The following is an 18,919-nucleotide window of genomic DNA, read 5'->3' as shown; positions in this document are numbered from 1 at the left end:
TTTCTCTGAACTGTTCTGTTGCATAAGATTCTTCATTCACATTGCAATGTCCTAAAGCAGGAAGCTGCTAACTACGTGGACTGGTAGCAAGGTAGCTGTATCAAACTTTCCAAACCCACAATAACTGGTAGCAACCCCTAGATGAGAGCTGGCAAGCTCAGCACCCAGCCAAAGCTCCCCTTAGGAGCACCCTGTACCTACACATACACTAAGCTGCATTCTTCACCAAAATTCTCACTATTCAAGTGTATGAATAGAGCATGACGATGGCCTGATCGAAATCCTAGTCTATCACAGGTGTTCCCCTATGAGGACCTCTACTAATGAGCAGTCCAACTTATACAGGCTTATAGTTGGTTATCAGATCACCGTTTTCAACATAAGGACATGCACTCAAGTAACCAGGACAAGATCATAAGCAACATGAAGAGCAGACACACAAGTAAGCTACGATACTTTGCAATTGGACTTGCAAGGGTACATCGGCCATGAAATGTTAATAAGACCACAAGCTTATTGTTACATGAGGCATAGCAGAAGCACTTAAATATAGCTTAAGGTGTAATGAATTTACTGAATTGGAAGAGAGGATAGAAAAGTAGAAAGAAAGAAAAATATACTAATGTCTACAAAGGACCCAAAGGGCCTATCTAATGAGACCATGAATAGTACAATGATACCATGGGTATTCAGTGCCACGGAAAAACTAAAAAAGAATGTGAAAACTGAAAACTGAAACATGACTCTATAAGCCTTCTGATGGCAGACGTGGCTATGGTGAGGGCATGTCATGTCGCCCGAATCTCATGGATCCGTCACTGTGTGGTGGAGATCCTTGGTGCTCTGGTTCAGGGGCACCTGGCACATAGGATGGAGTAGACCTGCCCACTTAGGACTCCTCTGGGACGTGTATACACGACATTGGGTCCCAATCACCCACTCAAGGGCCCCCACCGTTACCGCTGTATTTGTCTTATGGCTGCAAAAGTAATGAGTACAAAGGATGGGCTGAATCTTCTCTGACTAGAGAACTGACCTTATGCTTGCATTTTCTCCAAGAGAACCTGCTAATAATTTGCGCTTTTCTGTGTTGGGCTGCAAGGAACAGGCCTCCCTTCTCTGGGACATCAATGGGACTTGTATTAGCCTTCAGATGCTCTTTCAGGCTGTGTTCTGCTCTGCACTCATGTAGGTCTTGCTTGGCCCACGGGGCTGACTGGAAAGTGCACACACTTGGTGGAGATTAAGATGCCTTTGGACTGACCCTTGCCCACCTTTATATAGATTCTGGGCTGGCCGACTAGGGTTGAAAACTGGCCAACCCTAGGAAAAGTGTTGGTGGTGGCCAATTCACCCTCAAAAGAAGTGCGAAGGGGTACCCTACTTCAGCCTGACCTTCACAAACTTGGGCGTCTGAAGAGGTCCTAAGTTTAATGGTTCACACTTTGGTTGCCCAAAATGTCCATTGCGCCCTTTTCATAAGGTACTGCTAGTTTCATTGGACTAAATGGTTTCATACATAACCGACTCTTAATCCTAGGACTTTGCCGTTGCCTTGACAGGCTGTCCAGGAACTCCACCATGGATCTTGTTTGGGTGGCCCTGTACGTCATTTACAACTTGCGAGTTGGTAACAACTTCATGTGCATGACTTGCACATTTGACTGGACATTGACAACCCTACGACCTAGATGGCACCTGGTGACATGTTGTTGGACAAGGGCTCCTACCTTGCTCAGTGCCCCGCAGAAAAGGTGTCAGAGTGTACAAAATGTAGCATTATGCTGACGTGGCACCCTAGTACAGCACGTGCATGTCACATCCCCTCTTGTTGGACTTGTTGACGGGGCTATCAGTGCTTCCAGACAAGCCATGGCACCCTAGTACAGCACGTGCATGTCACATTCCCCTCTGTTAGCTTAATAGCTATGAAGAGCTTGCTACAGGTGGATACAACACACACACAAATAGAGTAGAGAACTTGAGACTAGCATAGAGAGAGCTTATAATTGGTGATGGAAACTCACGTGTCAATGTGGGAGAGAAAGTTTCATTAACTAAGCTAAAAGCCCCTAAATCAAAGGCCCAAAGGGGTCCAACCATAATGTGCCATGTGTCCCTATAAAGGTGTAAGTGACTAGGTTTAAAAACCACGCAAACTAAAATGCTATAAAGCCTAGTGTGCCTAGCACTAATACCTCCTAACTCCTACATACAATTCCACTACAAATGTGCATATCTCCTACAAATTCCCCCTTTAGTGGAAATGTGTATGTACAGAGTAGATCAATCCCCAAAAGGAATCAAGCCGAAAGCTTTGCGAAAAGCTTCAAATTTCTCACGAAGCGCCTTGGTGAGGAGATCTGCTAAGTTGTCCTGTGATGGACAATAGATGAGGCTAATGTAGCATATTCCCTGGTTTAGACAGCATTTAGGGCATTAGCAAGGCTTCTATATGGTCTTATGAGCAGTCGACAACATCATGGGCATTGTTGGCAGCATGAACAGCATCAAGCCACACGTGTGAACTGAATCAGCATTTAATGCTGATTTCCATCAGCCTGTGGACATATAAACAGGCTGACAGCCCCTTCTTCTGGCTGACCAGCTCTACCAAGGTCTATATAAGCATTAGACATCATTTGTAGAAATTATACATTCCCTCTTTTGGGCTTAGGTCATCATGTAGGTAGTAGAAGTGTATCAGCCACCTTTTGGGCAGGCCAAAGGCCTCATGAAGTTGTAAAGTCATATATCTTTTTGTACCATAGTAATATATTGAATACCAGCAGCCATCTCTCTCTCTCTCCTGTGTCTTAGTCATTTTCATTAAGTAGCATCTTGTTCTTAATCAAGCTTTTGGCTATGGATTAGGCAGTAAAGCTTCCACTATGTAACAACCCGAAGCGGATCCATTCTAGAATTGAATAATAAAACTAGCTCACCCACATCAAAAATCTTGAACTTTGTAACCCGGTCCACAAAGAGCTTCCAACGCCTCTAGATGACATCAGCATCTGAAGTCTCTTCTCCCCCCAACACCAGCAACTGCTTGAGAAGATGCATTACTGATTCCTTTGGATAAAGTTTGTGAGTCACTGACCCAGAAACTGGAAATGATGAATTCCATTGGCACAACTCCTTCCAGACCATACACTAATGAAAAAGGAGTGTGACTTCTTGCCACTTTATAAGCTGTCCAGAATGCCCATAGTGCTGAATATAACTTTTGATGCCAACCTGTTAACTATCTTATTTAAGATTTTCTGCGACACTTGGTTTGTAGATTCAGCCTGACCATTTGCATGTGGACAATAAACTGTGGATTTCTTGTGAATTATCATATGATACTTTGTTAGACTCTTGATGACCTCATTCAAAAAATGTCCACCTTGAATTATCATATGATACTTTGTTAGACTCTTGATGACCTCATTCAAAAAATGTCCACCTTGATCACTAAGAAGTTCAATTGGACAGCAAAATCTAGTCATTATCATCTCATACGGAAATTTTGCTACCGATGTAGCCTTGTTATCTTTGAAAGCTTGGGCTTCAACCCACTTTGTGCAGTAATCAATAGCCACCAAAATGTATTTATTGTCGGCTCTTTGAGCTGGGGGCTTGAAAGGTTCTACAAAATCTAGTTCCTATTTCTGAAATTCTTCCAGCGGCAATATCGGATTATGTGGCATTCTATCCACAACATTCAGTGGTACTAACTGCTGGTAAAAGTCACACACTTTGGCAAACTGCCAAGTGTCCTTCAACACTCTAGGCCATTGTAATCTGACCTAAAATATCTTCGAGCATGTAGTTTCTTTGGAAAAGTGTCCTCCACTGACACCTTGATGTGCATCTCTAGTCCTTGCAACTTTCTCATGATCTTGAACACATCATCTTAAAATCTGATCCACCCCCATTTTGTATAGCTGGCCTGCTCTACCAAATGTTGATCCCCCAGGGGGGGAGCAGACCACCCTTAAGGCACCTTGCCACACGGTGCTGATGCATTTTAGCTGATCGCGGTATGGTTACCTCGTCGTCAATCCATGAGGCAGGAGGAGGGGGGGGTGCGCACGGACAACCACCTCCGTCACACCGCCCCTTCTCCTCGGAAGAGGGGTGGGGCATGGGGATCTAGGGATGTCAGGCCAGCATCTTAGACAATCCACAGGTGCGAGTTGTATTCAAAGGCTCAATCCACACTATGTATCGCATTTGTTGGCACTTGGCTAACCATTGGAGGTAGGTCAACAGTCTGGTCGAGATGTGGCCATCCCCCCATCCCCCAGGACTCCTAGCGTCATTGTCTTTGGGATTTCCCGAAGGCTCAACACGTTTGGCAACACATTCCCTGCATCTTCACTATAGATCGGGCCCCCTAACGCATAGTTACGTGGGGCACAGTTGCTTGGGCCATTGAGGCCGAGGTTGTCATGTCATACAAGGAGGAGGGTGGAGAACTAGCCCTTCAGGTCTCACACCTTCGTATTTTTGCAGTGCCAGTACCAGCTCCATCTACCGGTCACTGGGTTCTATAGCACATCTGAAGAGCTCGATGCAACGAAGCCATCGAAGGCACCCTCACCCTGCCAACAGAGTCCATTTGGAGCATTTGACTCGATATCATTCACACCCTCTAGAGACAGTGTGGGAAGCTTTAGGGTGGCTTAGAACACATGCAGAAGCACCGGAGGCCTTTTTAAGGATCCGGCATCACGGTCCCTTTCTCACGGACAGTGGTGGTGAGCCCGCTTGGCACTATAGACCACTTGTGCGGTTGTTTCCCCCTCCCCCCACTGTATGAGATAGACTTCTCCTCCTAGAGCGGCCAGCCGGAGGAGAAGAACATCCTCCCCCCTTTTTATGTTTCTTGACTCTGGCTCCCCATGTGGAGCCGAGTTTGTACTTAGCCATTATGGTTGATTTTCTTGTTGGTAACTAATAGGTGGATCTCTTTCCACGGAAAAAAAGACAGAGAGATAAAGAGTGTAGAACATGACTCAATGATGTGATTGATTACCTCAAACAAGCACACTGCATTTATAGCTTTAGAAGCATAGAATGTGACATCACAGCTTAGGTCAAGCTATCATACAATATCTAGATATTATGCTTGAGTCCTTAAGAGTCTGTTCACACACAAATACAATAGCCCTTTGTAAGAGGTTGTTCACACACAAATCTAATGTACTTTGATAAGGCTTGTATTTCCACATCCCCCTCAATCTACTGTACTTTGATAAGGCTTGTATTTCTAGTGAAAGCAATTCTTCTCATTGTGGTTATTTTTCCCACAATGTTTGCAAGGGTTCTTTATGTAACAATCCTTTGCATGATTATATCTACCACAAATAGAACATTTTTTACCTTTAAGTTTTTCTTTGTGAAGAAGGAGATATTTCCTTCCGCCTTGTTCTTCATCTTCTTCTCCTCTTCCTTCAAGGAAGAGGAGGTTATGACCCCTTCTAAGGTAAGACTAGGCAGGTTCTTCAATGTGCTGATGAGGTTTCCATAGAGGTCATCTTGCATTGATTTGATTAGAACGGCTATGACCACATCTTCCTCCACTTTAGCTTTGAAAGCAGCAAACTAGTTCATGAGGGACTTCATTTTGTCCACATGAGCGTCAAAGCTCTCGTGTTCTTGCAGGATAAGTCCATAGAACTCTATCTGTAGCGAAACTTTAGAGTTCTTACCTTGAGCTCTGAAGAGCTTATCCAATGCTTCATAGGCTTGTTTGGATGTCAAGAGATCTCCTACATGATCGATAAAATTGTCAGAGAGGCCAAGGGCTATTAGGCCAAAGGCTTTTTCAACCCTTAGTTTCCAAGTCTTTTGGACTACATATTCATCTTTAGGCATCATATCTTCGCTCTCGATAAAAGGTCAAAGACCACCTCTCATGAGGCTGAATTTGAGTTTTTTCTACCATGTGTGAAAGTTTCTCCATTAAACTTCTCAATGAGCATATGGGAGGCCATATTTGGCAAAATGATGGGAAGGTCTTAACAAAGGATGGAATCCAATGTTAGTATCTAGTCCCTTACAAAGAATGCCCAAAAATTAGGGTTTTTGAATAATGATGCTATAGAAGACTATAGCAATATCTAATGCAAGGAATGCACCTCAATTTTGAAAATTGATGGGGGATTTAAGATTAATGCCCTGATTTATCTACGTCTACAAAAAAATTGAAAAGCCTCAAATTTACTTTCCTGATGTAAAGATGTTGATTTTTCCTTGCTCGAGATTTCCTCCTTTTTCTCGAAATGTGTGCTGACGTGCTGTTTTTTCTTTGTTGCTTCTCACTGTTGTTCTACACTCTAAGCCTGGCCTCCAAGTTGCTTCCTCGGTCCCCTTGTTCTTCTTACTCGTGAGCCTAGCTGGCATGTTGACATTGGCTAACCTCTAGCCGGGCTGTTGTGGGCTGAGAGTGCAGCATGCCCAGGGTAGCGCACACGCGGCTGCTGCAGCAAGTCAAAGGCAGCATTAGTTTTGGTCTTGTTGGGCAGCCGTTGTCGTGCCATGGCACGTCTATGGTGTGAAACCATGCATATGAGGCCATTAAATGCAAATCTAGATGCATGGGATTAAGTGCCATGACTTGAGTCATTATATGATGCCCATGTACATATGTTCATATTGTAAATGAGGTTCAATAAGACGAGCTGAAGCTGAGCCAGGTCTCGAAGCCCCAGTACATGAGTGTGGTGTGAATCGTGGAGTTTTTATGTTTATGGTGAACCTTGGGGGCTAGCAGAAGTCCCTGTGTCTATGTACATAGGTTTGGATTTTGCTTGAGTATTTAACAGCTTTTCTTGGCCCCACGAGATGGTAAAATGCTCAGAAATCATGCTTGAGATGATAGTGGCATTTGATTGAGGTTCAAAATGACTGGGAAATGGCCGTGTCTTGGTAATAATGATGCTGATGATTCAAAGCAGATATTGCAGCTCTGGTTTTGGAAGGTAGTAGGTGCGGCGTGATGATCTGAAGCTGGAGAAGGGAGGAGGTTTTGGGCAAAATGCTTGTGGGTGAGATCTTTGGGTTGTAGATGGTTTGCTGTCGCCTGCACGGACAGGATGTGGTCACAAAGCTGATGATAGTGTTGAATGATGCAGTGAATGGCCAAGAGTCGGAAAAATTTCCTTTGGATGGCCAAGAGTCGGAAAAATTTCCTTTGGCATTTTTCGACCGTAATGGGCACCATGTTGAGGCTCTTCTCATTGCAAGTAAGAGGACAGATGCTGATGGGCGGATCACTGGAGTGTCTTGCTTTCTTCACACGGCAAGCCCAGAATTATTGCGGGCTTTGATAATGAAAAGAGCAAAAGAGAAAGTGGACAAAGAGCTAAGTTATATAGGGGGGGATTGTGTAGGCCATGTGGAAGGGCTTATTGGCTGCCAAGTCGACGTCTAGAAGTCGGCAGCAGCTGGCGAAGAAGGGCGGTGGTCGTCTACAAGTGCGGAGAGCAGAGGACGCAAAAGGGTCGCGCATGGACAGTTTAGGCAGCCTTGGCAGAAGCGATGAGGGCACAAGAGAGCTGGTGAGGGTGATGGGGTGGTTAGCAGACGCCTCGTAGAGCAGAGTAGCGGGGAAGCAAGTAGAAGCGAACCGCCTGGGGAGGAAGGCCGCGCACAGCTGCAGATATAAAGGAAAGGCGTTTATATATATATATATATATATATTCAGCTGCCTCGCAGAGGACTGGAGCCGCTGGGCACGTGAAAGTCGCCTGGGGGAGGGTGGGTGATAGGAAGCCTTAGACTTGGGAATATGCTCTGGTGGATATGTAAGCTGGAGGTCACTTGCTTGCCAGCATGAGCATAGGAGGTGTTTGATAGGCTTCTAGTTCATAGTGTGGTAAAGCCATAGAATCCGTTGAGATTGCTAGAGGGTTGGGAGGCTCTATCTGAAGTAATTATTGGTTATACCAGTAGGAGCAATGAGCATTATGCTAGCCGCCAATAGTATCTGAATTTTTCACTTCGCCATCAACCTGTGAACCATTAAATAGTCATTGTTGCCTTGCTATTTCAATCATGGGTGGAAAAGGAATCCTAAGTGTAATAGCCAAAGAGCTCCCAGTTTTGAATCAAATTGCGCCTCTGTTTAATTGAGTGAGAGAGAAGGTATTGAGGGTTTCCTGTGTGCCTGGCATGATGCCAACAAGGTGATTGCTCGACTAAAGGATAATATTGTTGCTGAAGCTCCTTCAAGACGACAACAATATAAGTCAAAGCTGCTTAACAAAGTGCATGAGGTCTTCACTACTTCAAGAGAGGAAAGTACTGCAAGTTTTGGGTATTCAGATTTTAGCTCTTCTCTCTATTTTTTTTAAAAAAAAATAATAAATCCCACCACTCTCTTACGGCTCCATGCTCACTTTATATCATGACATTTTGATTCACTTGAACTCAATCTTTTACCTTGACCTTGGAGGGATTTGAAAACAACTCTCACAGCCAGAAGTTTCGCACTTTCCCAGCGACACCGCCCACGTCACGACAGCTTTGGTGAACCCGACGTGAAACTGCTTGGGTGAGAGTGTGGTGAAATATACAGGGAAGCTATGGCTGAGAATTCTGAGGGTCAGGGGGTTCATTTTGACCCCGGAGTTATGCAGATGTTTCAGATGTTTACTATGTACATGCAACAGCAGCTTGCTGCTGAGAGGGGACAAATTTCCACGACCAAAGCACTACAATCAATTGTGAAAAAGGTGGATCAATTTGATGGAAAGGATATCACAAAGTACCTGCGCAATTACATAAAGGAAATGGAGCTAAACAGGGTGACTGAGGAGGATATGGTTCGAAGTTTTGAGCTGGTATGTGTTCCTGAAATAAGAGAGCGCATAAGAGGATTGCAGACAGCACATGGTGGCAGAAATTGGGAGGAGTTCAAGCTTGCTTTAAAGGACGAATATTTCATGGAGGATTATGAGCGAGTGACCAAACGAACTTTCTTGGAATGGGTCACAAAACCTAAAATGGGAATTTCTGCCACAGAGCTGCTAAGAGAGTTTGAGAAGCGCTATGCCCAGCTGTCAAGGATAGAGCGTACAACTTTGGACAGAGAAAAAACAGAGCTCTTCTTACAAGCAGCTGGGAAAGATCTCCAAGAAAAACTGAAAATTCTCCTCGAGGATAAGGATACAGAGCAGGGACTAAAGAGTGATTGGAATGATGTTGAGGATGCGGTCACTATGCTAGCAAAGCGGCAACGAAGGAGGGATAAAATGGTGATGAGCTCGGGAACTCCTATAACTGCTGTTACCCCTGAGAATCTATCAAAACCAGCTGCTACACTCCCAAAGGTAGAAGGACACTCCCAAAGGTAGAAGGGCCGATGGATGAGCTTATTAAGGGCATGCAGGACTTAAAATTGAAGATGTCCAGGATTGAAGAAAAGGGGCTACCATTAGGGCAGGCTTCTATGCAAAGGCCTCAAAGTAAAGAAGGGTTTACATACAGATGCATATGGTGTGATGACCCAGAACATGCAAAGAAAGATTGTGCTAGCTATAAAGAAGCCCTTAAAAATCAACTTGTGTTTTTCAAAGATGGGAAAATCCACCTTACAGAGACTGGACTTCCATTGAGTACAAACTTTGGGAAAGGAGGGATGAAAAAGCTGGTTGAGGATATGGCTGCTAGTCATGCCATCTCTATGGTTGAGGCAACAACCTATGGATTAAAGGCTGGTCAATCAAAGCAGGGATCTGAGAATGATGAAGATTATGAGAATGAAGATTTTTGGCCATCAACAATGGAATTCATTGCGTCAAAGAAGGTGTCTAAGCAAGCTTTGCATGAGGCAGGTGACTGTATACGTCTTGAGACTGGCTGGGAGGAGCCTGTGGATTCTTTATCTGTTCATGCCTACATTGCTAAATGCCAAAATAATGAGGCACAGGTAGAGGAGAAGCGTAAAAGGGAAAATGAGGAAGGAGGGCCATCAAAAAGAGTTACACGTGGAAGTGAAAAGAAGGATCCTGGGCCATCACATATGCCTCCACCGCATAGTAGACCTCCACAGGAAGTATCAATGGAAGAAGTGCCAGCAAAAATGAAGCATGAGAAGGAGAAGGGTAAAGGGAAAAGTCCACTCTACAAGCTTCAATCTGATATTGAAGCCGCAACAGATCTCAAAAAGGTGCTTGAAGAGAGGATTCTAAACAGCAGGGTGGAATTTACACTAGGGGAAGTCTTGGGGATTGCAAAGAAAGAATTTCATGATGAGATAATTGATATTATACGAAGGAAAAGGCAGTCCATAATTGAATCTATTCCATCACAAGGGGAGGCAAGCACTTCCAAGACTCATGGAGTACAGGTACAACAAAAGGAAGAGAGAGAAAATATGGTGGAATGTAATTACTCTGCTGATGGGGCACGACAAGTGCGCTTTGTGGAAGAGGATGATGAAAAAGAAGTTCTTACAAAGAGTCATTACTCCAGGAGCCATTGGGCAAGAGCAACCACTGAAACCCTTGTCAAAATAGGTGATTTGGAAGAGCCATATGTTGCTCTAATTGATCATGGGTCTGAAATAAATCTTATGGCTAAAAATCTTTACAACAAATGTAAGTGGCCAATGGATGTAGATCATGGGTGGATGATTAAAGCAGCTAATAACTCATCTGGAGAGCTTTATGCAGCATGTCCAAATGTAAAGGTAACTATAGGGGATGTGAAAGATGATCAGAACTTCTTTGTTCAGGAAATGTCACCGTATCCCCTCATCCTTGGGCAACCCTACATTACAGCTGTAAGGATGGAAACAAAGGTTTTGGATGATGGCTCGGCATATGCAAGAATAAGGAGTAAAGATGGCAAAAAAGCTGTTCAGTTTTTGACAGTTTGCATTAACCATGAAAGGAATCGTGAGTCTCTTCGAGCACAGTCACTCCCAAAGATAAACAGAGAATTCATGAATTACAGGGAGATGAGGGATTTTGGCCAGGTGCCATTGTAAAGCGGGATTCCAATGGTACAAGGGAAAATGAGTTCTCGCAGGACTCAATCAATGTAAATAACTTTTCAGCAAATTTTCAGGGATTCTCTAGCTATGGGTCACTGGTCTTTGTAAAAAGCAAGGATTTGAAGCATGGCATGCGTAGACATGTACAAAATGAACAAAAAAGTCTTGAGCAGTGTGGTCTTTTGGAGAAGAATGAGTTTATTTCAGGGGTGCTTGATGAGGTGTCATTTGTACATACTATGGATGTGCTTTTTGATATGGGAAGAGCATGCTTACAGGGTGGAAATGAGATGATAGAGGTGTCATCTGTGAAGATGTATGATATAATCCGGGAATTTGAGGGGGTGGAATGTAAAAACATGAATTGCGAGATGGATGCTCATGTTGATACAAAGTACAAAACAGTTGCAAAGAAGGTAAAACCAGTTGCCTTGCCTTTGCCACCAGGAAGCAAGGAGAAAATAGATGAAGCTTCTATGCAACCAAATCTTAGAGATCCGAAGAAAATTGGGCATAAGTTTACACAGGAAACTCTAAAAGAGCTGAAGATTGGTGAGAAGGATTTTCTGTTGCCAGTTGAAAAGAAATGCTTTGAGGAAATGCTTGTGAGACATGGGAAAGCCTTTGCTTTTCAGCCGCATGAGATAGGTTGTGTTGATCCAAGTGTAACAGCACCAATGGTGATCTTTACTGTTCCACATGTGCCCTAGAACCTGCGGCCAATTCCAGTGCCAAAGGCTCTCTTGCCAAAGTTGATGGAATTACTAAAAGAAAAGATCAAGATGGGAATTTTGGAGCCATCATGTGCTCCATATTCCAACAGATGGTTTACTGTGCCAAAGAAAAATGGGACATTGCGCTTTATTCAAGACATGCAACGTGTAAACAAAGTCACAATCAAGAATGTGGGAGCAGGTCCGATTGTGGATGAGTTTGCAGAAGCATTTGCAGGGAAAGCTATATACTCTATGGGTGATCTGTATTCGGGATATGATCAGTTCCAGCTGGATATACAAAGCAGGGACTTGACCACAATGAGAACTCCTTTGGGATTAGTAAGGATGTGTACCTTACCACAGGGAGCCACCAACTCAGTGGCACATATGATGAATGGAATGAATAAAGTCTTGCGAGACTTCATACCACAAATAACTATGCCATTTCTGGATGATGTGCCAATAAAAGGCTGTGATGAGAAAGACAAAGATGGGGATTTGGATTCAAAAGGGTGCCGCAAGTTTGTGGCAAATCATATAAAGGATTGTGATATGATTCTATCCAGGCTTGAAGAAGTGAATCTTACTTTGTCTGGACTGAAATCAGTGTTTGGGGTTGGTGAAGTGCTAATAGTGGGACATCTTTGTAGCACTAATGGACGCCGACCTTGTCCAGCCAAGATAGATGCAATACAAAGAATGAAAGAGATATGCATTAATGTTACAGAGCTGAGGAGATTTCTTGGCACATGTGTCTTTTATGTTATTTGGATCCCACATTATGCGCATGTAGCAGATCCTCTTTATCAACTCTTGAGGAAAAATCAAAAATTTTTGTGGAATGTAGCACATACTAAAGCTATGCGGAAGCTGAATTGTTTGCTCCAATCATCACCTACTCTGAGGAAGGCAGATTATGAGTGTGGCAGGCCTGTGATTGTTACAATTGATACTAGTCCTACTGGGATAGGATGGGCAGTAGGGCAAGATGATGAGGATGATCACAGGTATGTAATCAGATTTGGAGCAAAAGGTATTAAGCATCCGACAAAGAAAATATCCGCAGATCAAGAGAGAGTTATGGGGAATAGTCACTGCTCTAAAATGTGAAAAAGAATATCTTATTGGGGCATCTGTACTTGTGGAAACTGATTGCTTGCCACTTCTTGGGATGATAGCAAGTTGTACCACTCCAGATATTGCTATGCTTAGGTGGATTGCTTATATCAAGTCACTAAATCCTGAGTTTGAGCATATTGCGGGAAAAGATAATCCAGTTGCAGATATGCTATCAAGAGCCAGGTATGAAGATGAAAAAGAGATGATTAGTGACATTGATGATGTGGGAACAAAGTTCTACACTACTGCATATGCAAAGGGGGACCATATTTGCCTATCAAATGCACTTGAGTCTTTTACTGAGGAAATGTATGAAGGAGATTGGTTGCTTATTGGTCAATACTTGAGTACTCTGACAAGACAGGAAAGTTGGTCTGACTCAGAATTTAAGAGGATCCGCAGAAAAGCATATGGTTATTTCCTTAAGGATGGGTACCTCTGGAAGCATCCTAAGCAGAGGAATGCTATGCCACAGAGAGTCATATGTGATAAAGAGACTCAAGGGAAGCTTGTGAAAGAATTCCATGAGAGTCTCTGGGCTGGACATCGAAGTGTGTGGGCCACCTTTACCAAAATAAAAGAAAAATATTGGTGGAAAGGAATGTACAAGGATATTTCCCAATATGTGGAAACATGCATGGTATGTCAAATGTACTCAAATGTGCGACATCGTGATGGCTTGCAACCAACCTATCCACCTGCCATGCACTACAAATGGGTAGTGGATCTAGTTACAATGCCTTTGGGAATTTGGCAGATGCGGTACATAGCACTTGCAAGAGAAGATTTGACAAATCAGGTAGAGGGGCGTGCTCTTAGAACAAAGAGTACGGAAACAGTATGCAAATTTCTCTTGGAAGATGTGATTTGTCGGTATGGTTGTGTTGGGAAAATAACAGCTGATAGGGGTGAGCTAGATATTGAAGAAGCAAGGGAATTCTTCTCTAGAATTGGCATCAAACTGTCCCTAACATGTGCTTACAATCCTGAGGGCAATGGTAAAAGTGAGCGAGGACATCCTCCAATCATTAAAGCTTTGGCTAAGGCATGCAGAGAAAGAATACGAGTGTGGCCAAAGCTGCTACCATATGCCTTGTGGGCTGACCGTACAACTCATAGCTCAGTGACAGGATACATGCCTGCAGAATTAATGTATGGTCAGAAGCCAGTGATGCCAGTTGAAGAAGTAGTTCTAACTTGGAATGTATTGCCCTGGGTGGAAGGATTGAACAGAGAAGACCTCCTTGCATTGCGAATAAGACAGTTGGAGAGGAGGCCTGAAGATGTAGAGCTTGCTAAAGCTCGCTTGAAAGATGCAAGGTTGAAAAATAAAGAAAGATTTGATAGAAGACACAGACTCCGGCCAAAACCTATTGAAGAAGGTGATTGGGTCCTAATGTATGATAGTAGCCTTGACAACCAATTCACTGTTCAAAGAAAATTTGCAAAAAGATGGTTTGGCCCTTACATTGTCAAGCATGTGCATGGAAATGCCACGTATACCCTGTGTGAGCTTGATGGAACAGAGATAAAGAATCTTGTAGCAGGCAAAAGAATCAAGATGTTTAAAAGAAAGCATGACAGTGATTTTTGATTCACAAGAGACTGAGGATGAGAGGCTTGACATTGATAGTATGGACATGGTTGAAGAGGAAGAGGATGATCTTCCTGATAATGTAGAAGATGAAGACGACATCCAGTTATATGTGGATCTTGATGATGATTTGGCACATACCAGAGGATGTGCAGGTTTAGAGGGGGTGGATGTCGTGCCATGGCACGTCTATGGTGTGAAACCATGCATATGAGGCCATTAAATGCAAATCTAGATGCATGGGATTAAGTGCCATGACTTGAGTCATTATATGATGCCCATGTACATATGTTCATATTGTAAATGAGGTTCAATAAGACGAGCTGAAGCTGAGCCAGGTCTCGAAGCCCCAGTACATGAGTGTGGTGTGAATCGTGGAGTTTTTATGTTTATGGTGAACCTTGGGGGCTACCAGAAGTCCCTGTGTCTATGTACATAGGTTTGGATTTTGCTTGAGTATTTAACAGCTTTTCTTGGCCCCACAATATGGTAAAATGCTCAGAAATCATGCTTGAGATGATAGTGGCATTTGATTGAGGTTCAAAATGACTGGGAAATGGCCGTGTCTTGGTAATAATGATGCTGATGATTCAAAGCAGATATTGCAGCTCTGGTTTTGGAAGGTCGTAGGTGCGGCGTGATGATCCGAAGCTGGAGAAGGGAGGAGGTTTTGGGCAAAATGCTTGTGGGTGAGATCTTTGGGTTGTAGATGGTTTGCTGTCGCCTGCACGGACAGGATGTGGTCACAAAGCTGATGATAGTGTTGAATGATGCAGTGAATGGCCAAGAGTCGGAAAAATTTCCTTTGGCATTTTTCGACCGTAATGGGCACCATGTTGAGGCTCTTCTCATTGCAAGTAAGAGGACAGATGCTGATGGGCGGATCACTGGAGTGTCTTGCTTTCTTCACACGGCAAGCCCGGAATTATTGCGGGCTTTGATAATGAAAAGAGCAAAAGAGAAAGTGGACAAAGAGCTAAGTTATATAGGGGGGGATTGTGTAGGCCATGTGGAAGGGCTTATTGGCTGCCAAGTCGACGTCTAGAAGTCGGCAGCAGCTGGCGAAGAAGGGCGGTGGTCGTCTACAAGTGCGGAGAGCAGAGGACGCAAAAGGGTCGGGCATGGACAGTTTAGGCAGCCTTGGCAGAAGCGACGAGGGCACAAGAGAGCTGGTGAGGGTGATGGGGTGGTTAGCAGACGCCTCGTAGAGCAGAGTAGCAGGGGAGCAAGTAGAAGCGAACCGCCTGGGGAGGAAGGCCGCGCACAGCTGCAGATATAAAGGAAAGGCGTTTTTATATATATATATATATATATTCAGCTGCCTCGCAGAGGACTGGAGCTGCTGGGCACGTGAAAGTCGCCTGGGGGAGGGTGGGTGATAGGAAGCCTTAGACTTGGGAATATGCTCTGGTGGATATGTAAGCTGGAGGTCACTTGCTTGCCAGCATGAGCATAGGAGGTGTTTGATAGGCTTCTAGTTCATAGTGTGGTAAAGCCATAGAATCCGTTGAGATTGCTGGAGGGTTGGGAGGCTCTATCTGAAGTAATTATTGGTTATACCAGTAGGAGCAATGAGCATTATGCTAGCCGCCAATAGTATCTGAATTTTTCACTTCACCGTCAACTTGTGAACCATTAAATAGTCATTGTTGCCTTGCTATTTCAATCATGGGTGGAAAAGGAATCCTAAGTGTAATAGCCAAAGAGCTCCCAGTTTTGAATCAAATTGCGCCTCTGTTTAATTGAGTGAGAGAGAAGGTATTGAGGGTTTCCTGTGTGCCTGGCATGATGCCAACAAGGTGATTGCTCGACTAAAGGATAATATTGTTGCTGAAGCTCCTTCAAGACGACAACAATATAAGTCAAAGCTGCTTAACAAAGTGCATGAGGTCTTCACTACTTCAAGAGAGGAAAGTACTGCAAGTTTTGGGTATTCAGATTTTAGCTCTTCTCTCTATTTTTTTAAAAAAAAAATAATAAATCCCACCACTCTCTTACGGCTCCATGCTCACTTTATATCATGACATTTTGATTCACTTGAACTCAATCTTTTACCTTGACCTTGGAGGGATTTGAAAACAACTCTCACAGCCAGAAGTTTCGCACTTTCCCAGCGACACCGCCCACGTCATGACACCGTGTCAGCTCACCGGCTCCAAGAAGCGAAGAAGAGAAGGGTACAACACGCAAAGAGCAGCCAAGGGTTATGGAAATTGCCTGAAACAGGTGAGGTGAGAGCCTACAGCACAGGGGTGCAAGAAAAGGAGTGCTAGTTCGGTGAGAGCAAAGGTAGAAGGCTCTGATATCATATGTTGGAAAAAGGGGTGAGCTATAGTGCCTTGAAGGTGAAGGCAACCATGGCTAGTGAGCAACAATCAGGGAGAGAAAGAAAGAAAGAAGAAAGAAAGTTATATTAATGTCTATGGAAGACCCCAAGGGCCTATGAGACCAAAAGAAATACAATGGTACTATGGATATACTGAGCCATGGAAAACTGAAAGAAAAGTAAAATGAAAACATGTGACAGTACATGTGATCAGCAGATGATCCTGTGTAGAGTGAGATATGTTGTGATCAACTAATGACGATACCCGCCTCGGCCAGAACCGATCTGATGGTGGAGTGAATGTCAAGCCTCTGTGATGGGAGCATGACATGTCGGCGATGAACCTCACAAATCCGTCTGTGTGGTGGAGGGTTCTGATGCTCTGCGTAGGGGACGTCTCGCTCGTAGAATGGATCGAGCTCTCTCACTAAGAACTCCTCTGGGGCGTGGAGCTGGAGGTGGGTACAGGTGGTGGGCTCTGATGTCGTAGTAGAGGAACTGTTTGTGGGCAATGGATTCCGATGTGCATGTATGTACCACAAAAAAATCTGTGATGGCTCTCTGTGAGGTGTCCTGTCGTCGGAGCCGAGGTTGTCTCTCAGCATGCTGCCTCAACACTACATCCCTGTATCGGCTAAGCTCCGCATCCAAATGAGGTTTTCTAGGGCTCTACATAAATTGGCTTACTAGCCCCACAGCATAACTCAAATCCGGGCGTATGATAGTCATGTAAATGAGACTACTAACCATCTTTCTGTACATAGATGGATCATCCAACTTCTCACCAAAATCAGCCCGCAACTTCACATTTTGCTCCAAAGATTTTGCTCCTAAGGTGTACTCATAGGCTTACACCCTGTCATGCCATACTTTGCCAACATATCCAATGCATATTGGCGTTGCACTAACCATGTACCTGCATGGTCTTTGATCACTTCAATTCCAAGAAAGTATCTCAAGTCACCAAGGTCTTTCATGTCAAATTGCCCACTCAATGCTTTCTTGACATGCATCACATCTGTACCATGATCACCTGTGATAATCAAATCATCCACATAGATGACCAGTAAAACAATCCCATGATCTGTCTTCTTCACATAGAGTGAAGAATATGCCATAGAAACCTGAAATCCAAGAGAGATAAGATATCTGCTCATCTTATCACTCCAAGCACGAGGTGCTTGCTTCAAACCATATAATGCCTTTTTCAATCTGCATACATGAGTGGGATACCTTGGGTGTACATAACCTTCTGGCTGTGCCATATACACTTTCTCTTGTAGATCACCATTTAGAAATGCATTTTTGACATCCATTTGATGCATTTCCCAACCATTAGCTACAGCCATAGCAATGACTGCTCTCACTGTTCCCATCTTTGCCACTGGACTGAATGTTTCATCATAGTCCAAACCTTGGGTTTGTGCATAACCCTTAGCTACCAATCTTGCTTTATGTCTTTCAATGGAACCATCAGACTTGCACTTTACTTTGTAAACCCATTTACAACCAATGACATTTTTGTCTTGTGGTAATGCAACCAAATCCCATGTGTCATTATGAACCAATGCGTCCATCTCAACATCCATCACTTTCTCCCATACATGCTTTCCAATAGCTTCTGTATAGCATGTAGGTTCCACATGCTTCACCATAGACGTTATATATGCATAATGCATAGCAAAATCTCGATATGTCAATCTGTCAACTGGATATTTGACCCTTTGGGATCTTCGCAATGCATGCGGATCACTCTGAACACCTGTCACTCTAGCATGTGGTGGCACATATCTATCCTGCCTTGCACCAGATGTGCGTAAAACAGGTATGCCAAGCTCCTCATCCAAACTCTCTGAACTCGATGACTTATAACCTGTAATTCCAATACCTTCAACCTTCTTCTTTCCTTTATCCACAGCACTACTCCTAGTGCTCACACTCTCATGCCTCAAGCATCCTAACCATCATACAGTGCTACTCTCAGCTTTTGCTTCTGCTGCTGGCCCAGACATAGTAGTAGAACTAGAACTTGCTTGTGGCAAGTTCACATGCACATCAGCTTCAAGTGACTCTATGACACCCTCATCCTTTGCTTTGTACCAACTAGCAAGCTCATCAAACACCACATCTCGTGAGATAACAACTTGTCTAGTTTGTGGATTGTAACATTT

The 18,919-nt window shown here is 43.8% G+C and overlaps 1 protein-coding gene across 2 annotated transcripts in view; it reads right to left on the bottom strand.

The window, feature by feature from the left end:
- Positions 1 to 18,919, bottom strand: part of SOS4 (pfkB-like carbohydrate kinase family protein) — a 205,708-nt gene that overhangs the window by 14,212 nt on the left and 172,577 nt on the right. The window lies entirely within an intron of this gene.

This window comes from Cibotium barometz, chromosome 61 (genome assembly GCF_041138505.1).
Source record: "Cibotium barometz isolate CiBa-2024 chromosome 61, ASM4113850v1, whole genome shotgun sequence".
Taxonomy (NCBI): domain Eukaryota; kingdom Viridiplantae; phylum Streptophyta; class Polypodiopsida; order Cyatheales; family Cibotiaceae; genus Cibotium; species Cibotium barometz.
The sequence above is the reverse complement of the archived record's forward strand: the minus strand, read 5'-3'. Positions and strand labels throughout refer to the sequence as shown.